This window comes from Carcharhinus amblyrhynchos, chromosome 18, assembly GCF_965287045.1.
Source record: "Carcharhinus amblyrhynchos chromosome 18, sCarAmb.v2.hapA, whole genome shotgun sequence".
NCBI lineage: Eukaryota > Metazoa > Chordata > Chondrichthyes > Carcharhiniformes > Carcharhinidae > Carcharhinus > Carcharhinus amblyrhynchos.
The window spans coordinates 19386502-19409317 of NC_137341.1; the positions used below are offsets into that span (position 1 = coordinate 19386502).

At 38.8% G+C, this 22816-nt stretch overlaps 1 protein-coding gene across 5 annotated transcripts in view; it reads right to left on the reverse strand.

Moving 5' to 3' along the window:
* mad1l1 (mitotic arrest deficient 1 like 1) overlaps positions 1 to 22816 on the reverse strand; it is a 924959-nt gene that overhangs the window by 180270 nt on the left and 721873 nt on the right. The window lies entirely within an intron of this gene.

A 22816-nucleotide genomic window follows, 5' to 3' on the forward strand; every position in this document is an offset into this window, starting at 1 on the left:
TAGCATGAAGACTGAAAACATAGTGCTGGAATATTACCTACAAGTTCCCCTACAAGCCATATACCATCCGACTTGGAACAGATCATCATTCCTTCGTGGGGTCAGAATCCTGAACTCCCTACCAGCACAGTGGATGGGTACACTACACGGACTGCAGTGTTTCAAAAGGCGGCTTATTAGCACCTTCTCAAGCGCAATTAGGGATGTGCAATAAAAGCTGGCTGAGCCATGAAAGAAATTTTTTTAAAATGGTAAAGTGGATTACCAAGTGCAGAGTGATACTAAATATTTGGACATTCATGTGTTCACAAATTCCTTCACTATTACTTCATAATTTCAATCAGGTTATTGACTTGAGACAATAAATCAAATGTACATGTTTTGAATAAAAGTCAGTAATAAATGACTGGAATTCTTGCAGAAAATCAAGATGCACAAATCAACCTACTGATGTATCTCATGGCTTTTGAAAGCTTGTGTGAAACTTTTTTTTAAACAATACCCTGAGTAATGTTATCCAATTGTGATCGAGGGGGGTTCTAGGAGCAGTCAGCTTGCCCTTCAATAGAGGACCCAGTGCTCAGCAGGAGGAAGAACATTCAACAGAGGGCCGTAATGAGAAGTGACTGAGGAGGATTCTCGGAGAAGTCGGCTCACTCACCACAACTGAGAAGGGGATCGTGAAGGACCCAGTATCAAAGAAGACTATTCGTCAAAAGGAAAAGCAGGTTCAGAAAACCCAGGACTCCTTTGACATGTTTAACAGGTATGAAATTTTAGATGTCTATGAAGTAAGCAATGCGACTGAGTCAGGGGTAGATGACTCAAGGGAAAACCACAGTATCATGGTCCCTGAGGCTACTCTAGGAAAAGAGAGGAAGGCTGGTGGGCAGGTTAGAAAGATGGTAGTAATGTTTGATTCAATAGTTTGAGGGATAACGGTCTAGTTTACAGCTGAGATCATGAGTCCCATATGGTCTGTTGCCTCCCAAGTCCAAGGATTTGCAACATAACACACAGCTGGTCAAACATCTGGAAAAGGAGGGTGAACAACCAGAGATTGTGGTTTATGCGGGAACCAACATTGGGAGGGATAGCTTGAAGTCTTGCAAGGTCAGTTTCAGGAGTTAGGGAATAAGTTGAAATGCAGATCCTTCAGGGCAGTAATCTCAGAAATACTTCATAGGCCACAAGCTTCATCATTCAGGCAAATATAGATCAGGGAGGTAAATGCTTGGCTTGAGGATGCTGTAGCAGGGAGAGATTCAATTTTTGGTACATTGGGATCACTCTTGGGAAAGGAGAAAGCGGTTCAGAAGAGATAGGCTTCACTTGGGCCAAAATGGAATCAATCAATCTCCTGGCTGAGAGTAAATAGTGTAAGTGGGGGTGGTTTGAACTCATGAGGAGGGAGGAGGGGTGGTTGATCAATGGGCCTAGTTTCAGAAGTACCAGTGAAGGCAAAAGAGAGAAGGTGGGGAACAGGGAAATGGAAGTAAGGGAAGGCACGAGTGTGGACTGAAATGGTGGACTCCTAAAGAGCAGGAAAGAGGTAAGGGCAGGGTTAAATTGTAGGTATGTAAATGCATGGAGCACAGTGAACAAAATTGCTGGAAGCAGAAATTTGTCTAGGGGGATATGACATAGCGTTGACAGAAACATGGCTCAAGCTAAAACAGTACTGGATTATAAGGGTTTTAGTAGAAACGAGGTGAGTAAAAAGGAAGGTGGTGTAGAAACCTTGGTCAAAGATAGCATTATTGCCCTTGAACGAGATGCAGTTCCTAAATTAGAATCTATATAGTGGAAGGTGAAAAACAAAAGGGAGTAGTGACTTTGTTTGGTATTTATTATACACCTCCAAATAGTGGAGAGGAAGTAGAAGAGAGCATTTGTAGACAGATTATGGAAACTTGCCGGACAAGTAGGGTTATTATAGTTGGGGATTTCAATTATCCTAAAGTAGATTGGGAAATGGGTAGAGTGTGGGACACAGAAGGAAAGAAATTCCTGCAATGTGTGCAGGAGAACTTTCTGGAATAGTACATTTTCAGTTTTACCAGAGAGGAAGCGGTACTGGATCTGGTCCTAGGAAATGAGTCAGGCCAGGTGAGAACCTCAGAGTGGGGGAGCAGTTAGGAAATAGAGATCATAATATAGTGAAAGTCAATATTAAGTTGGAAAAGGGATAAAAATCATTTACAGATTAAGATCCCAGACTGGAAAAGGGAAAATTTTAGGTGTCTAAAAGTTGACCAGGAGCAGGTTGATTGGAAATGTATTTTGGTGAATAAAATAGTGGGTAAAAAATGGGAGACTTTCAAAGGAGAGATGAATAGGATGCAAGCTAGGTACATACCCGTGAGAAGTAAATACCGGGTATACAATAGAGTACCTGGGAAGACTAAAGACATTGATGAGAAAATAAGGAAGAGAAAAGAATCATATGATGCATGCCGAAATAATAATAGCAATAGAAATCAGAGAATCTCAAATGCAGGAGAGGGGCTAAGGCTGGAATAAGGAAGGCTAAGAGGAAACATGAGGAAAGGACGGCAGATTGTGCGAAAACAAATAGTAAAATGTTCTTCAAACCTAGTAATGGTACAAGTTTAGTGAAGAATAGAGTGGGGCTCATAAGGGACAAGCAAAGTAAACTGCTCACTGAAGCAGACAGTATGGCAGAGGTACTAAATGAGTGCCTTACTTCTGTCTTATCTAAATTAGAAGGTAGTGATAATGGTCCAGTTGAAATATGGGTCTGAGTCTCCGAGCAGTATAATGATAGATAAAGAAGAGGTGTTAAAAGAGCTAGCAGCACTCCAGGTAGAGAAATCACAAGGCCTGAATGGGATGCATCTTAGATTGCTCAGAGAGGTAAGGGAGCAAATTGCGGAGCCATTGACATCAATTTTCCAGGCCTCTCTGAACGCAGGATTAGTCCCAGGAAACAGATTGCAAATGTGACCCTGTTGTTTAAGGGCAAAGAATAACTCCAGGAGATGACAGACCTGTTAGCTTGACTTCAATAGTCTGAAAATCCCATGGAGGCCATAATGTGGGATAGAATCAATATACATTAGAAAAATAAGCTAATACTAAACAGTCAACGTGGCTTTGTGAAGGGCAGGTCACATCTGACAAATTTAATTGAGTTCTTTGACGAGGTGGCATAAGCAGTGGATGAGGATAGTGCCATGGAAGTTGTATATTTGAACTCTCAGAAAGCACTTGATATGGAACCATATGGCAGGTTGGTAGCAAATTGGAAATGTTTGGGATTGATGGGTCCTTGGTAGCATGGATTAGAAGTTGGCTGAGAGAGAGAAAATAAGAGGTATGTATAGATGGGCATTTCTCAGACTGGAGAAGAGTTGAAAGTGGTGTTCCCGAGGGATCAGTGTTGGGACCCTTGTCTTTTCTGATTTATATAAACAATTTAGAAATGGGCGGTGAGGGCAAAATCTCTAAATTTGCAGATGACACTAAGCAAGGGAGAATAGTGAATTGTGACGTTGAGCGACTTCAGAGGGACATTGACAAGTTAGCCAAATGGGAAAGCACCCGGCAGGTGAATATCAATGCAGCAAAATGTAAGGTAATGCATTTTGGTAGACAAAACATGGGGAGACAATACAGGCTCAATGGTAGAACTTTGAGGGGAGTATAGGAGTAAGAGACTTGAGGGTTCAAGTGCATAATTCTCGGAAGGTGACCAGGCAAGTTGAAACTGCTAAGGCATAGAGTATATAAGCAAGGAAGTGATGCTACATTTCTACAAATCATTGGTCAGACTGCATTTGGAGCAGTGTGTTCAGCTCTGTTCACCTTATTTCAGGAAGGATGTTAAAGCCCCACAGAGAGTGCAAAAGACATTTACTAGAATGATACCAGAAATAAGGAATTTTAGATACAAGAAAATTGGGCTTGTTCTCCTTGGAGCAGAGAAGATTAACAAGTGTCCTTATTGAGGTGGTCAAAACTATGAACAATTTTGACAGGGTGATAAAGGATATTCTGTTTCTTCTTGTTGATATGTCAGTGATGAGAGGTCACAATTTCAAGATGGTCAACAAGAGAGCTAGAAGTGAGATGAGGAGAAACTGATTTACTCAGTTGTTGGGATTTGGAATGCACTGCCTGGGAGAGTGATGGAGTGGGATTCCGTAGGAACTTTCAAATGAGAGCTGGATATTTGAATGTGAGGACTATGGAGATCAGGCTGGAGAATGGGACTAGCTGGCTAGCTCTTTTGGGACCCAGTGTAGGCATGATGGACTAAATGGCCTCCTTCTGTACTGTAAAAATCTAGATTCTATTTCTCAGATTATAAATTTGAGAACAACTGTGATTTTAATTCTGTTTAGAACCCTGCTGACGTTACCTGCGAAAATGTCTTAAAACCCTGACGTCTAACTTGAAACACTGGTTCTTAGTAGTTTATATTTTGTTTGGAATAATGTGAAGAACCGTATACAATCCAGTGAGGAACCAGTCCAATCATTGTATAAACAATTAATAAAGAGTACTTAAAGTAAAGGAAAATAAAAACACACGAGACTAATATAAACTATGAAACTTAAGTATAACTATACATTCTGTTTCATCAGAAATTACCTCCTGTTCCCAAAATATACCCACGTTTCCTGAATTCATTAAGACCTTTTTCTTCCAAACAACATCCATTTTAGTAACTCTATGTCAAATCCAGCTCATACTTACTACACAATACAGCTTAGATGATCAAGTCAAGGAAAAAGGCCTTTTTCTGCTTCCGCGAAGGTATAAAACTGTGACTTTTAGAAGAAAATATCTGCAATCTACCAATGCATCTAAATGTTACAGCCTTCATAGCTTTGATTGTAGATGGAACTGGCCTATCTGAAGATTTTGGCCTGCCTGGCTGTTTAGTTGGAAAACTGGCCTGCTTCCCCAATGAGGGTGCTAGCAGTATATTGTTCAGCTGCTTTGATATCCCACTTGTGTGGCTTTGACTATCACCTAAATTCCTTGCCTTTAGAAGTTTATCATTTTATATAGCTCCACTGACCTCTGGTAAACAATGTTTCTGATATGGCAATCCATACCTCAATCTCTCTAGAGTCCTGCTAATCTTGATACTTGTTTGTTCCTTTTGTTTTCATCTCAAGCTCACCGTTAACCGCATTAACTTCCAAATTCCTAACAATTCCAACAGTAAGAAGATCAATTCATTGTCTTGAATTTTCCTCCCTCAGCATAAACAATTTTTCAACTTGTTCTTGAAGTTGAAGAGGAATCTTCCAAAAAATGCTATTAATCCAATTCACTAACTTGGAGACTAGGAATCTTATTCTGTTCAAAACACATTCACTCATCAGGGTTGCTGGCTTCTTTGTTATCATAGCCAGTCATCATTGGAAAAAGTTTTACATTTTAAGCAAACTATAGGAGAGAATGTATTCAAAAATTTGACTGACTTTTTCATTTGACAAGTTCTGCGTGTTATAGTTCAGAGATATTTGATGGCACTCTAGTGGTTTTATTGATTGCCTCTGAAAGTGTCTCTGAAAGGATGTTGTAGTTTATGTTAATATCATTATGAACATTTATTTTGTACTGCATGCTATCTAGGAAGAACAATGGATCATTATCTGCAGTTTTGCGTTTGCTGAGAAAGGTCTACCATTAAACATTTTGCTTTTCTAATGATTGTGATTGTTGCTGAGTTACTTCAATGGTAAATAAAAGTTGCTCTTAAATTGACTGGCAGAGAAAAAAAAACACAGAGGAAGAAATGATTGAGAAAATAAAAGCACAACCTGAAGCATCCATTGGAATTATTCAGTCTTGCAGAGAGCCTGGATGACATGCTGTTGACGTAAGCAGAATGCTCATCATTGTCATTAAAATCTATTCAAGGAGTTCATGACAAATTATAAATCAGAGGTATTGCATGGTACAACAATTTGCACAATCACATTCCATTTCACAAAGCTGGGTTTCGAACCTGGCTGATGGAAAATATTATGACTCTCAGCTACAGAGCCTTATGTGAAAGAAGCATGGATAGTCTTAATCCATTTCTAATCATCATGAATACACAAAATAAAACTATCCCTAAATTGGCTATTCACAAGCACTGCTTGAATGGTAAATTGAAGAATGCCATTTTGATGCAGAAGAAATGCCTTTCTGGGATTTGGTGCAGAATCAAGAAAGCTTCATTCTTCAATCAATGTTAAAGATGACTTGTCCTGCTTGATCTTTCCACTGGACAGCTGAAATGAAAGCTATTCTATGTCCCACAATTCATATATATCTCAGATACTTAAATTATATGTATACGAATTTATAAATCTTTAAAAGCTTCAAGTATACATAATCTAAGATCATTTTGAAAATTTGTAATCTTTTGTAATACAAACAGGATGCAACAAAAGTTTCACGTGAAAACTAGGTTGATCAGGATACTTGCAATCAAACAAATTGTTCAACAGCAGGAGAACTACCTGCGTCTGGAAGGCACTCTTCAGTGACATAAAACGTCATTAACAGAAAGGTTAAATGCTTTTCAAACAGCTGGAATTCAAACTGCCTACTTACAGACCCGTAGCGAATACTGCAGGATCAATACTTTGTGAATTAAGATGTGGAGCTGCAAACTAACACTGTGCCCTCCACAAGAAACACATCATGCATCTCTACATCAGTTGAAAAGCCGTTAATTTCAATAGGGGCATGCAGACACAGTCAGAACAAAGCAATCTTGATAGTGTCATTCAACAGCAATGACTCCAAGAAATGGCACAGGAAAACAAATTTGACAATCTGCCCTTGAATTTCAACTTCAATGCCTTCAATATAGTGACAGATATTTCGATTGCTAAGCAGAGAAGTTAAGATAAACCAGCAACCTTCAGCACAATGATGAACTTGCTGGTTACAACACTGCAGTATCTTGATGTATCAGCAGCCTTCAATTGCCAACTTTGACACCTTCAACAGGATTGACACACATTGTTATCGCAACAAGAACTAGAAAGAGACTCAAGAAGAATCAATAGTATTGAACCCTATTTACAATGCCACGTGTGGATCCTATGGCAGAAACGTCTGAACACCACATGAAACAAATGTCAATGGCACTCAGGCAACAAGAGAAATTTGGATCATCACAGTTCTATAACTCACCACAGAATCCTGAAGAAAAATCGTATCTACCTTTTAAAAACAAGAAGTCACGGCATTGGCAAAATCATTTTAATATAAAATGCTTATTCCGTTGCACTGATCTAACACTTTAGATGAGCTGCCATAGTTCAACGTTCTTACTTCTAACACAGAAGGTTGCAGGTTCAAGCCCCACTCCAGAAGCTTGAAAACATAACCCATGCTGACACTCCTAGTTTTGTCTTTAGGATGAGACCACAGATTCCCACTCAGGTAGCAGTAAAAGATCTCAGCACCATTTTGAAGAACAGTGAGTCCTGGCCAACATTTATTCCCTAATTGATGGCTAAAACAGATTATTTGATCATTATCACATTGCTGCTTGTGGGACCTTGCTGTGCGTAAATTGACTGTCATATTTTCCACGATACAACAGGATTTACATACAAACATAAGAGTTAGGAACAACCCTTTGAGTCTATTCCGCAAATTAAAAAGATCATAGCTAATTTAAATATAATCTCCCACTTACGCCCAATAATCTTTCACTCCTTGTTTAATCAAGGATCTATCTACATCTGCCTTGAAAACATTCAAAGATTCTGCTTCCACTATCTTTTGAGGTAAGGACTTCTAAAAATTCACTCCCTCAAAGAAAAAAAAATTCTCATTAATCTTATTGCTGACCCCTTATATGAAAGAGTGACTGCTAGTTCTAGATTCTCTGACAAATGGAATCATGTTCTCCACGTCCATCCTATCAAGATACCTCAGGACTTTGTATGTTTCAATCAAGTCACCTCTTGCTCTGGTTGATACAAGCTTAGCCTGTCTAATCATTCTTCAAAAGACAAAACGTCCATTCCAGATGTTAGTTTAGTAAAGTTTTCTGAACTGCTTCAAATGCATTTATATCCATCTTTAAACAAGGAAACCAATATTGTACACAGTAGTTCAGATGTAGTCTCCTCAGTGTCCTGTACAACTGAAGCATAACCTCCCTACTTCTATATTTAATTCCCCTAGCAAGAGAGTAACATATTTGCTTGAAGAGTGGCTAGCTAATATGACAAAGTAGTCTCCTTGATTGGTACCCCTTCCACAAACAATCACTCCTTTCACCACCAACAAACAATGGCAGCCGTGTGTACCATCTACAAGATGCACTGCAGGAACTCACCAATGTTCCTTAGGCAGCACCTTCCAAATCCAAGACCACTACCATCTCAAAGATCAAGGGCAGCAAATACTTCAGAACAGCACCACCTGGGAGAAGTTCCCCTCCAAGTCACTCACCATCCTGACTTGGAAATACTTTGATGTTTCTTCACAGTCACTGGGTCAAAATCCTGGAACTCCATCCCTAAAAGCACTGAGTGTACTTACACCTCAGAGGCTGTTAGTGAAAACAGTGGTTCAAGAAAGCAACAGCTTTTCAAGGACAACTAGGGGTGGGCAATGAATGCTGGCTTAGCCAGTGACACCCACATTCCATAAATGAATGAAAAAATGAAACAAGAGGGTCGCCATAAATGGGTCTTTTTCTGACTGGCAAGATGTAGAGTGGTGTGCCACAGAGATTAGTGCTGCAGCTCAACTTTTTACAATTTATATTGTTATGGTTCAGGTCAGAAACTTTAGTGTTTTATGGAGCCTGTCTGGATTATAAGTTTTGCATCTTGAATTTGGCTAGGATAAGCATGATAGGTTTCATTTCAGATATGAATCAAATGACCCACCATGGAGCTTTTATCAAAGTTTATTTTAAAATATAGTTAACATGTACTGTAAGAATATTAATAATTTCTATCAAACAATACAAAGCAACCTCAATAACATATAACCCTTAATGAATGGAGGAACAGTCCCAATCAAACCAATCCCATAAACAAAACCCTTCAAACATTTTAATGCAGCACAGATGTGATACTGGAATTGAGTTCTTTGGTTGGAGAATTGAAAACTCTCAGTTTTGTAAGTTTAGTAGTCCTCTTGACACACCCAGAACCCCAGGTAGAGTCTTTACAAGTTACTTTCTACTGTAGGAGTGCCTTCCGCTAATCCATAGAATTTCCAAAATCAGGGAGAGAGACTTGTTTTCAGCTTGCTGTCTCTTCTAAAACTCAAAACCTGCAGCTCCAAACTGAAAATGAAAAAGCTCTCATCACCTGACCTGCCAATCAGTTTTTCCTAACAACGCAATGTCATAAACATCCCAGTAAAAATAAACCCCCGTTTAAGCTGCAATAAAAGGACATCTCCAGTCAAGATAGCAACAATGATGTTAGCTAAGGCTGTGAGAGCTCCAGAGAGCATGATTTTTAAAAATCTCTTAAGGGTACACTAACGTCACAATATAAGTGACTTGGATGAAACGACAGAACATGTGGTTGCTAAATTTGCTGATAATGCAAAATTAGGTTGGAAAGCAAGTTATGAAGAGGGTATAAGGAGGCTGCAAAGGGACATAGATAAATGAGGTGAGTGGTCAAAATCTAGCAAATGGAGTATAATGTGGGAAAATGTGAAAGTGTCCATTTTGGCAGGTAAAATAAAAAAAGTTGCATTTTATCCAAATGGAGAGATTGCAGAACTGAGATTCAGGGGGATCTTGGTGTCCTAGTGCAGGAATTACAGAAGGTTAATATACAGGTACAGCAAGTAATTAGGAAAGCTAATATTTCAAAGAATACATCCTGAGGTTGTGATATGTATGATAAAAAAGCAAGTCTCTCTTTTTTTTACCATTGCAATATTTTTGACCAATATGACACTGGTATCCTGACAATGTAATTGCAGGATCAGTCTGACATAAGGATCAGTCTTAAATTTCACCTATTTCTCTATCCAAGCAATGTACCATATTAACGCTTTTGTACTGAAGAACAATATGCCTGGCCAGAAAGAGAATAAACTGAAGGATATAACAAGCACTGACCTTTGGATTAAACCTACGTACACTTACAACAGGAAGCTTTTCAATTCTGAAGATAAACACTGACATTTTATTCTGAAGTACAACACACCAACAATCTCAAGCAGTCAGGATGATTATGGTTTAGGACAGCAAGTTTCTTTTCTCTTCTTCCAGTAATTTTCTCCCTTTGTTCAAGGCTCTTTTTCCCCCCCATCATTGATTTTCTCTCATCCTCCTTTTGGTGGGCTCCACAGGCAGCCTTCAGTACCACACTGAATATGCCATGTATCAACAAAGACCAATAGTTTCTCAACTTAGAGGCACAATGGCATGATTTGACGATCATAACTTGCTCTCTTCAGCAAGAGGGACTGAATGGCAACACACCTTTTTTTGTAGTGTGCGGTTAACTTTAAATCTTTTTGCATGGTCTCACACATGCAGCCATTTATAGGAGTGCAGTTTCAGATGAGATTAATGGGGGAATTACCGAACCATCTGTGTACTGGTTGCAAATAGTGATGTCACTACATGTAGCCAATAAAATGACAATAGTTTTACCAAGTGGCTGACTTTGAAAATGGATGCCTTTCTTCATAAAATCCTGACACCATAAAATTGATCTGCTAACTCAGATAGATAGAAATTCCAGTATGAATCTCAATAGATGTAGCAGTACCATAGGAGAAAGTAAGTTAAATCTATTTATTCATGGTAGGAAGCAAAACATACTCACTCTTAAAACAAACTGTTAATTGAAGTGCCTCTTTTGTTATATTTGTTAAGCACAGAAATGCTGAACAAATGGGATCTTTTTAAGCTGAACTATGCCAACAAATTTTCCATTTTCTTTTTAAAACAGGAACCACACTGACTGTGAAATACCCCGAATTTAACTCCGAACTTCTTCCAATTTCTCATCTATTTCTTGTTTACTATAAATTTAAAATTTAAATTTTAAATTCTCTAAAATTTACATAACTATACTGATGTAATTTGAGCTCTTCCTGTGTTCATTCACGAGTGCATTTTGATTGCTACTCTCGGTCAGTGTGGGCTCATTAGAAATAGAAATTTCTAATTGCTCAAAGTCTCTTGCCAACCTTCATATCCAGTGCCCCATCTGGGGCTAACTTTGTCATTCTTATACTTGTCCAAATCACCTCATCCATGTTGATCCTGTGAACTCTGCCACTGGATCAGTTCACATAATCCTTCTAAACAATGTTTAGAATGTCCCTTAATTTAAGCCCTTTGCCATCCATGAAATTATTAATGATTATTGAATCAATACCATGGGCTTGACAGAAACCTGGCTGAGAAACCTGATGGCACCATGTCACTTAATGAAGTCTCCCATCTACTAACAGCACCAATACCCTCACGGTGGTGATGTGGAATTAATCACCAGATCACACCTTTGTCTGACACCCACCTCCTCTGGAACATCCTCCTCTTCTGAGAATTTCACTTTGATCTATCCCTCCCACCTCTCTTTCAAAATCATCATTTTGTAACACCCTTGCAATTACAATAAAACATTTAACAATGCGATATCTTCACTGCCTTTGCACTGAACAAATGCTCATCTCATTCATCTCTAATCATTTCTTTCTATCACTCTTCAACCAAATCACTCATAACTACACATTTAAAAACCTTGCTACCTCACCATAAGTCTTCTATACACGACAGCATTTCTGCAGTTCCTCAACCGCACACTCACTTCCACTTTTGATGTCTTAGTCTCCAATAACACCATTACTTCCCCTCATTTTCGCCATTTCACTTTGTATGGCTCTCATCCCTGTTCCATCAAGTCCAAGAGAAAGAATAAGGCAGACAACTGGTTTACCTATCCACCTTCAGGTTTGGCTGGCGTCATTAAATTCAGTTAGGTCCTAATGTCATCAACTAAAATTTATCATAACCCCCAAACTTCTCATAACCCCCAACTTATTTTTGTAACTGCAAACCATTCTCAAGCTCTTCTCCCTTGTTCGCTTCACCCCCACTTCCACCTTTGCCAGCCCATGGGAAAAGGTCATGTACTTTTTTTGTCACCAAGACTGAGACCATCTGATCAGCTGCCTCTGCTGTGTTCCTCCAATCCACTAGACCATTTGGTCTAACTTCCCCCTGCCATAGCTCTGAACATGCATCTTTCTCATGGCCTTTATGAGATCATCTTGTCTATGAAATCCACCTCCTGCTTCCTTGATCCTATTCCCAATAAACAGCTGATGCCCCAACCTCCCATCCAGGCCCCTGTGAAGGGCTAACATCAAAAGCATGCATGATGCTAATGTAATGGTCAGAACACATCACTGAGAAGAAATCCGGAAGGAGAAGCTGCTCAACTTCATGTAGAGATCCTAATGTGTAAATACTCACTGCAAATAAGTAATATTTTGAGAAACTACAGACTTTAGCAGAATACACAATCCCCAAAATTCTGACTGCACAATGAAACATTAAGGCAGTGAGTAAAAGACCCAGTGAACTTAAACAGAAGTACAGGGCTAGCAAGAAGAGATCCTTGAAGGAAGGACAGAAGAAAACAATTCAAAACTGACCAAGGTGTCAGAACATTGCGTGAGCAACAGATGTAAGCTGAGATAGAGACTCGGAGACCTGACAGAAGTGAGCCCAGACCTGAAGCAAATGTAAGAACGATTCCATGTCTCAGCAGAGGCGTGAATTCCATCAATCAATCCCAGAACCATTTCAGAAAGAATAGGTCAGCACATTACATTATGCAGTAGGATCTGTCACTGACTGCATGATAGGAAGGTAGAGAATTGACAAGATTTCAACTTCATATAAGAGGTCCTGCAAGTTTTTGACTCTTATTTCAGTGTCTGTCAGAATTCAATAATAGAAAGGGCTAAATTGGCAAAAGCAAGGATTCATCATCAACAATCCCTATAGGCTGGCAGGGAGCTGTGATTATGGAATCTTTAAAGTATGAGCTAATTTGCAGTGGGATCATAGTCAGGGTCTGAGATGAAGCATCATCAGATCTCTGACAGACAAGATTTAACACTAGTAAAAGCAGTGCAAATTTTGAGGCAAATTGTGGAACTCAAGAAACCGAATCCTGCATTTGTTCTGAACATAATGGGATGAAAGCGCACTGGACGCCATTTTGAAATATCTCAGTGTGGCAGGAACAAGTTGCACAAGCGAGAAGAGTGTCCAGTAGAAGGAGCAGAGTGCCACAACTGAGGAAAAGTAGGCCAATTCAAAATTGTTTGTCATTCAAAAAATGCTGATAACCTGTAAAAAGAAAAAAGTAAAAGAGCCTCATACAAGAAGTAGATGAACTGCAAAGGCCAGGACTTTTTAACTCTGCCACAGTGGGTTTCTTGGAGACAGTGAGCCATCCAAATCTCAATTTTATTTCGGCAGGACTGGAAGGACCTTCAGTGGGAGGGACCAGAGAATGCTGTCAAAAGAACTAACCTTTCTGGGGGAGATAAATGATACTGAAAACAAGTATTGGAGTATTAAATTTGAAATGATGAACAGATACAGAGTTTCAAACAGATAGTGGTGCAGATATTTCTGTTTTACCAGATGAAGCTAAATGGCTCAAACAGCTTACAATGCAACCCTCATCTATCAAAATTTAAAGTTATGGTGGGACAACTTTAAAAGTAAAAGGCCAACTCATGGCAAAGTAGGAATATAAAGACCGAGAAATTATCGAACCTCTCTAGGTCATTCAAAATCAAGAGTGCTGTCTACCAAGCAGAAGGACTTGCCTAAAATTGAAATTAATCTGTAAAGTGGATGAAGCTGATGAGAATTACAGCAGTACACACCGACACGAATTTCCAACATTGTTTAGGGTCTAAAAAAACAAAACTAATCAAGATCATTTAACAGTAACTGGAATTAGAAGAAGGTGCAGTTAATCCAGATGGCAATTCCGTTGAGTTAGCTAGAATTCAGTTGCAGATGAAACACCTTTGAAGAGAAAACTAAAAGAAGAAATTTAAACTTGAATTCTAATTAGCAAAGAAATAAAAAGAAAAAAATGAAAGAAGCAGAGACTTTCAAAGAGTGGGGGAAATCAGACAGCATGGACTTATTTAAGACAAGCTTAAGTGGCGGCACGGTGATATAGCAGTTATCTGGCTTGTGTCTGTCTGTGTGGAGTCTGCAAATTCTCCCCATATCTTCATGGGTTTCCTCCAGGTGCTCCGGTTTCCTCCCACAGTCCAAAAGATGTGCTGGTTAGGTGTATTGGCCATGCGAAATTCTTCCTCTGTGTACCTGAACAGGCACCGGAGTGTGGCAATTAGGGGATTTTCACAGTAACTTCGTTGAAATGCTATTGTAAACCTACTTGTGACAGTAATAAATAAACTTTAAAACTTTAACTTATGTTATATGGTTAAAGAGTAGCTGTTCCACAACACTGTAGCACATAGAACCAATTTTCATGCACGAAAGAAAGTTTACCAAGAAAAAACTGGAGTGTCAGTCACAGAGGCAGAACACTTGAATGAGGTGAAATGTCTGAATTATAAACAAATTCAAAGAAGACAGATCATTAATTAATAGAGACTTCTGAAACTTGAAGTTCATCAAGTTTTAATCAATGTGAAAAGTGTCTCAAACAGGAAAAGGAATTGCTAATTAATCAAAATGGTTGGTTGAGTGCAGAACTGAAAACCAAGATGAACAAACTACCGGAACTTCACCATGAAAAAAAACAATGAAGTTCTTGAACTCCAATACAGTCTGGAAAACAAAAGAGGTGAACGTGCAGTGTGGGAGAACAAAGCAAATAGGTTTGAAACTTCAATCCCAAGCATACAGCACGGGTTAGAAATGCTGAAGCCTGGGGAAAGAGTATGGTTCTGAAGTCAAGAGAAGAAATGCACAATCATTGAAGAAACTCCGTAATCAAGATCATACAGGATTTAAACAGACCAGGTATCATAAGGAGAAACCACAATGCTAGAATATCCTTGGAGAGCATGCCACTAGAAACTTAGGTTTAATTCTATGATTCTACTGGTGGAGTAGCTCGAGAGGCCAGATGGTCTACTCCTGCTGCTATTTCTTATGTTCCTACCTGTTGCACTTTCCAAGCTTCCCCTTGCCCTTGAATTTCTTCCACCAGCCTGAAAACTGAAGCCAGGTGGGAAACTGTCCTGAAGAGGTCATTAATTGGCCATATAAGGGCCTCCATTGTGGCATGAGCGGGTGAAGCCAGCCTAGGCCACGTCCATGTTAGGGAAACAAAGGTATTTTTAAAGGATTTATGTTTGTATTAGTGAACATTGCAAATAAGGTACAGTTTTAAGAGGGTTTAATTTTAGTTTTCTGTGGAAGGATAAAAACTTTAGTTAAATTTATGTTAGACATAGGTGTTTTTATGGGTGGGGGTTAGTTAAGTTCAAACTATGACTCTATTGTGCTTAGAGAGGGTTATGACGTGAAGAGTAAATGAACTAACAGTGGTTTCTTAGCAACTGGGAATCTTGTAAGGTAAAAACACTTTTAAGCTTTAGATTTAGGTGGATATATTGCAGTTGAGGAAGGACACCATGGAGTCAACATCTTTCAACTCTGCCAGAGGAAAGACTTGTCAGGACAGAAGCTGCAAAGAGGCAATTTTTCCAAAGAACGAGTTATAATCCAGATCGCCAGGGAATCTGGATAAAAAGACTGTTTTAAAACGATTGAAGTTGAGAGAACAGAGACCAAAGCATTGTTCAAAAGAATTCAAGGAAAGGGAAACAAAGTGGTCTGAGCTCAAAAGACAAATGCAGTGACTAGTGAGAAAGCAGACTTCAGAGGTAAATCAAAAGTTCGATGTAATTTTAATAGCATCTCAGAATCGAGAGTTTAACAATTGTGAATAATTTGTACAGCAATCAAGACAATGAAATCCTAAAGGAGTGGTGTAAAACCCGGATACTGGATTTACTGCTAAAAATGGAATAGAATCTTTGTTTAAAACAGCCATTTGGCAAACCTGGATTGGATTTCAGAATACAAACTGCTAATGGAAGGCATTATTGGGGAAAGGTGGTTTTAAAGCATTTTTTTTGGGAGTAGAGTTTGGAAACTTTCATGTGATAATCATCTTTTGGGGGGGGGGCGGTGGCAGGGGAGGTTCCAGGGAGAAATCCACAAATAATCATTTGGATTCAAAGCAGAGTGCATGTATTTGATCACAGCAACCTGTGCACATGGAGGGACCTTCTGACCATGGTCTTTTGAGCCAGGCTTCCATTCTGTGATCTTCCCATCCAGCTATATCAACTGGGATCATTACATCCGCATCACTGTAAAATTGCAGCGAGGTTGTAGTGGGCAGCATCACTATTAGAAGGTAATTTGTGGAATTTTATAAGACCCCTTACCCACGAGCTCTCCAGTGAGAGTACATAATATTCTGCTCTTGGTGTTACATTAAATTACACAGTTTCTATAGCACACAAACATCCCATTTGGCCCATAGACTATGTTGGTGTTTATCCTCCACATGAGCTTCCTCCTAATCTACTTCATCTTAGCCTATCAGTGTACCCTTCTATGCTTTTCTCCCTCATGTCATTATCTAGTTTTACCTTAAATGCAGATATGCTGTTTATCTCAACCACTCCATATGGTATCAAATTCTGTATTCTAATCAGTGTTTGATAAAGACATTTCTCCCAAATTTCTTATTAGATTTACCAGTGATAATCTTATATTTACAACACCTAGTTTTAGATTCCCACCTTCCCTTTATCTACTCTATCAAAGGCCTTCATAAGGTATTCAGTTCCTATGTGCAAACACTATGGAACAGTGACAGCACATTTTCTTTTTTTGCAAGCACGGAATAATTCCTGACCTCAAGAAACTTCAAAACAAAACTGGCTATGTTGCAAGATTATGATGAACTCTAGAAAACTCTCAACCAATTATACATTTTAAATAAATAAGGCTGCTTTATCTCAGCAATCTATGTGCTCAAAGATTGAAAGTTGACCTATGCATTGCTCCCTGAAGTACAATCGGGACATGTATTTATGTAATCATTATTTCAACTACTCAACAGAAACTATAAAATGAAGTTCAAAGAAAAGATGTAAACTATCAGAGACTTATTGATAAGATTATTAAGTACTTGTATCAAATTTATTTTTCAGTGATTTTTGGGGAGTGAGGTTCAGGCTATGGGGCTAAGCCAAGTCATAGACTTGCGCTGCAGTGCACTAGCACGTTGCATTTTATCTTGCGTTTACATTAATTTTATTGTTTCCGATATTAGAAGTTTTCTTTATTCTATTTTAGTAAACACAATGACCCTGATACGAATGGAAGCTGGCAAGTGTGCGAAGGCAACATATAATCAGGTGAAAACCTGGCAAGGTCAGCGCACATGAAGGCCTTGTCTATCTAAATGGCAGGACCTCATTTAAATACCGTTGAGTGCTTTTCACTCGGCAGCCGGCCAAATTAACAGTCTGGCAACAGGAGAGGAAACTGGTGGCCTTCTTTGGAAGCCTCATCAGTGGCCTGATTTCAGTGCATTAAAACTTGAAGGGCCAGGAATGGCGTCAACTTGCTTAATCCTGACATTTTAACCACTCCTCCTCACCCTCTCTTGCCTGTAGTGGCATGGTAGGGCCCAGGTAGGGATTCAAATTGATACCTATAACTCAGGTAAATTATGATCCAAATCCATTTCAATGCTTTACTTTAATATTCAGGTTTGATTTCATTTTTTCTCATTTTCCTTTAGCCTCAGCTCTACAAACCACTCATTGCCTTTTGCAGCAATTTAGCTGATGAGCCGCTCCCAAGTGCCTGTTGATTCCTCTTTGTAACCATTTTCCAGGAGATTTAGTAACTGCGGCTCTAAAGGGAGCAGCATTCTCTCAATACTTCCTCTTATTTAATAGAAGACTTTTCAAGTTCCAATTTTTGTGGCATATTCAAATTTTAAAAAATATACAATTACACTTATTGACATCTTCTGATTACTTCAATTATTCTTTGGTCCTGATGTTTAACAACAATTCAGTTTTTGAGTCTCACTATACAAACGTGATCAATATAAAGCCAGACATAAATCTGATCTTGTTCGCAACTACCATTCGGGATAATCAGCGAAACAAACCAACAAAACAAAGACATTGTCCACGCTTACTTTGCATTATAAAACAACAAGCCATGGCTGGAAACTGAAGAAGTTCTCTGTTTTGTTTGTCTCAAGTTACTCAATGCTTACATAAACAATTGACGTCAAGTTAGCTGTAATCAGGTATGAGAGATTGACTGCACACCAATGCCCTACATGCCGTCATCGAATGGGTGAAAGAGATGTTTGTTTTTCCACATAAATTACAGTTCATTTATCACAGTATTGAACAAGTTAATCTCTCTGATAAGTAACAATTAGAATCACACTGAATAATGAATGCACCAAGAACTTAAATCAATCACAACAAAATAGAACGCGTGGCAAAAGTGCTACTTGGGCAAATTAGAATAGATATTGAAGTTAGAAGCTGGTTCACCTTCTGAACTGAATAAAATTGACAAATCAGTGATGTTCCAATGGATGATAAGCCTTCTGTCTCTGAGAACATGAAATCAAGGCACAGGAGGAAATTATTAATTCTTCCTGTTTTACCACAAGTCAAATGGTCGGTTCCTATACACTCAAGTGCAAACAAACAAATTGGAAGTAAAATAATATTCAAGTACATTGATTTAACTATTTGACAGCTTTTAAATTATGCTTTTTTCAGTAATACATGAGCAGTATTAGTGATTCCTAGTACTCAAACCATCAATAAGTAAACAGATTCTTCAGTTTATTTCATCAATCTTTTCAACAACAACTCTTCAGAGGCCAGATTTCAAATAAAATACTGAAATTTTTACCTGAACATAATGTTGGAAAGGAAGTCTTGTGGTACAAGGGGTAGCATCCCTGCCTCTGAGCCAGAATCTTCAGGTTCAAGTCCAGGACTTGAAAGCCAAGGAAAATGCATTCATAATGTGGCAAAATAGATTGAGCATCAATCTGCAAATTGTTCCAAAATATGCTGTTGACAGGCAGTAAGAGCAGGAGAGAATCCTGGTCAGTCTCAAGATGGAAATAAGGGGGGGTGGTGGGAAAGGGAGATAGTTGTTGGTTGGTTCAATGTTGGCTGGACCAACAGTGTGGATCAGAATTGATGCCACAGCAGAGGTTTTGACCCCTGTTATGGCTTGTGTGTATACAGCATCTGCCCCCTTACCCTACCCATGGTGGGGATCACAGCACTGAGAGTCAGAACTACCTTTGGAGCACAATTTCCAGCAACAACATATATTTATGCAGCATCTTAAACTAATAAAAGATTCCAAGGAGCCTCACAGGAGTGTTTACAAAATTTGGAATGCATGTAACTATTAGGACAGATGACCAAAAGCTTGGTCAAAGAGCTAGATTTTAAGGACTGTTTTCAAGGAGCAGATAGAGGCTAAGGTTTAGGGAGCAAACTCCAGAGTTTAGATCTTCAGCTGTTTAAGACATGGTGCCAATGGTGGAATAATGAAAAGCTGGGATGTGCAGAAAACCAGTATTGTAGGAATGTGAGTTCTTAAGGGCATTGTGGGGCTTAGGTAGATTACAGAGATAGGGAAGAGCAAAGCCATGGAGAGTTTTGAACACAAGAAGAGAATTTTAAAACTGCCACCACCAACTTAAGTTAAACAACATGGTACTAACTTCTTCTGACATCTATTTGTAGCCTGCAAATTGGAGTAGTCCATTAAGCTCTACTCTCACAACCAATATTTACATTCACTTGTTTTGCGATCACAGTTAAATACTCTGCGAACATTTGCAGGCTGTCCACCTTCTGAGTTTTTAGCCTCCAAGAAAATTTTAGATAACAAAATGAGACATGTCAGTTATAAACACGCACACTGTGCAGTCATGTAATTTGCGCTTATCTCAGGGTTTCGGAATACATTCTGTCCAGACATTAACCAATAATAAGATTTTGGAGTATAATTGCTAACAGATGTTTACTCCCTTCATGGGGGCCCTCTAGTGTTTAATTTACAATACATATTATTAGTTTATTACATGAACAGAGTTGTCCTCCCATTTCGCAAAAGACACAGGGTAACTCATTAGTATGTATTGCCATTACTGGTTCAAAGGATTGCAATTACACGACTATCATTTGTGTAAAAATATTTCTGTCTGTAACAACATGAAAGTTATATTCAATATTAGGGATCAGGCTTCAGATTGGCTCTGGAACAAAGTGCAATATGACCTCTCGGCAGAGGGGATCTCTCTTCATGTAATTCAAAAATAAGGTCAGCCCTCAAGTTCAGATTATACTGCACCTTCTTGGTCCAACACCAAGTCATGCCGGGTAAACACAGCGCTTTTGGGATGTCACAAGATTGTTGAAAGTGCTAGATAAATGCAATTTCTATCAATGTTCTGCCCAATGAAAAATTACTTTTTCCTCATTCTTATGGCAAGAACTACCTCCCTCGCCAAACAATTACTTTCCTGGCCAATTGAACTAATTGTAAATGCACAGAGCCAGCCATGCAAAAAGCAGCTCATCCATTCTCACTCCCTGTGGGAAAGATCTGGTCCTATGCTCATTGCCACTTTAGTATGTCATAAAGTCTCAAGTTGCAAAGTGAGCCATGCAGTCAGTCCTTTAATAAACATGCAACAATGATTGTGTGAGGATTTCCAAACTTGTGGAGATGGTAAAAAATTTTTGTTTACTTGTGTGGAAAATAATTGTGAATCATACTGGTTGTTCAACTTTCAACATTAGGAATATTTTATTCTGATAAATTGCTTGGCTCTGGCAAATTATTTTAACAGCCCTTTTTATCACACCACTACCCCCAATCACTGAGCTGATCTCAGTGTTTATGAATCACACAGCAACTGCTCATACTAGCTGATCATTGCACCTGTTGGAATACTATGGGATGATAGATTGTGCTGATATATAATTCTGACTAGTTTATTTACAGATAGGGATCACTTATCTTCCCTGAACAGAATCTGATTATCAGCTCCTACAGACTTTGTTTTGAAATAAGCCTTCACAATGATTTGAAATCTAAAAAAAATCAAATAGACTGCAATGAAGTGTTAACTACTTCTTACTGTACTTCTGTTATCATAGTTAAATCCTACAGTTAAAGGTACTAGTATCCATTCCATACTTGTATCTGATATCTAAATTTGCCAGTAAGTTTTTTCAAACTCATGGTAGCCCAACAGTGATCAGATCAATACGCATGAGAAAAGCCATACAGCTACTTCAGCTCGCCCATCTAAAAAGACCTTATAACAGATCTAGTTCCAAGAGTACACTGGGTCTCTGGAACAGGCTGGCGGCTGGTGAGATGAATACCTATTCATTGACTTCCTTCAAGCAAGAACTAAACTGGTTTCTGACTTGGATGCAGATGACTTGCATGAAAGGTAGGTTCAGATTCAGGGCCAGAGTGATCCCCTGAACTCACTGTCATCATCTGGGTGAGAGGGGGGAACAGGACAATTGCTATGAAAATCTGATATTTCCTATCACATTTAGTTGATCAAGTTCAAATTCAGGTTTGTCTAAATCATTGGAATATCTGGTTGTCAGATCATACTGTATGGCCTGTTTCTGGGATTTAAATTCCATTCACCCCACCCTGTGACATCTAATTAAATCAACCTAGCCTTCTATTTCTTTCTCTCTTGTGTGTTTATCCAGCTTTCCCTCAACACTCCATCCAAAACCAAATTCCACATTCTATCACTCCCTGAATGAAGTAGTTTTGCCTGTATTCCTTATTAAGTTTATTAATACCAATCTTATCTTGATGGCACCTGGTTTTGAAGTCCACACAAATGAGAATATCTTCTCCAAGTCAACCCTTGCAAACCCCTTCCCATTTTTAAGACATTCTCCCATTTTCACTTAAAATGGTTTTGGCACCAGTTAAAGATATGTTTTGCACAGGCCTTCTTATCATTGAATATATTGAACCTTGTGTTGGCAGTAGTGATCTACAACTGGATCCAGAGTACCGCCTCACATATCTCCACAATATGTAACACTGTGATTATATTGTTCTACATATTGTTACTAGTCCCTCAGTCTCTCACTATGATGGAATCTAGATTCATCTCATCATCTCACACTCCAGCTTATTCTTTACTGACCTCCCTCAGTCTTTCCTTCACCTTTCCAACATTACAACAGTACTACACTTCAAAAAGTACTTCCCTCTCTGCAAGGCAATTTCAGATGCCCCGAGATTATGAAAGGCTACAACAAACATTTAAAATCCAAACTAGATGCCAACTAACCAATATATCCTCAGCACCTCACCTCCTCTTTTCAACTTTAGTGATATTTTGCATTGTTGGGCTTTCACGCTTCATATCAGATTATCAGGTAACAAAAAAATCAAAATCAGAGAACATTTTTCATTCTCCTTGAATGTTAGCAATTTACAAAGTAAAGCAATTTTCTTATCCTCTTAACAGAACCACAAAAAACCTGCAAGAGCAATCATGGGAAAAGAAAGAAGGGTTTGGATACTAACCTTCACAGCAGAGTTTCAGAGCTGAATTAATGAAAGGCCTTTCTTACCTTCTTACACTGATCTGCATCCTTGCTTCTCATTTCAACTTCTGATTTCACAAGAAAAATTCTGATCACGTGCTTAAAAAAAATTGCTGACTCAATATTTTAC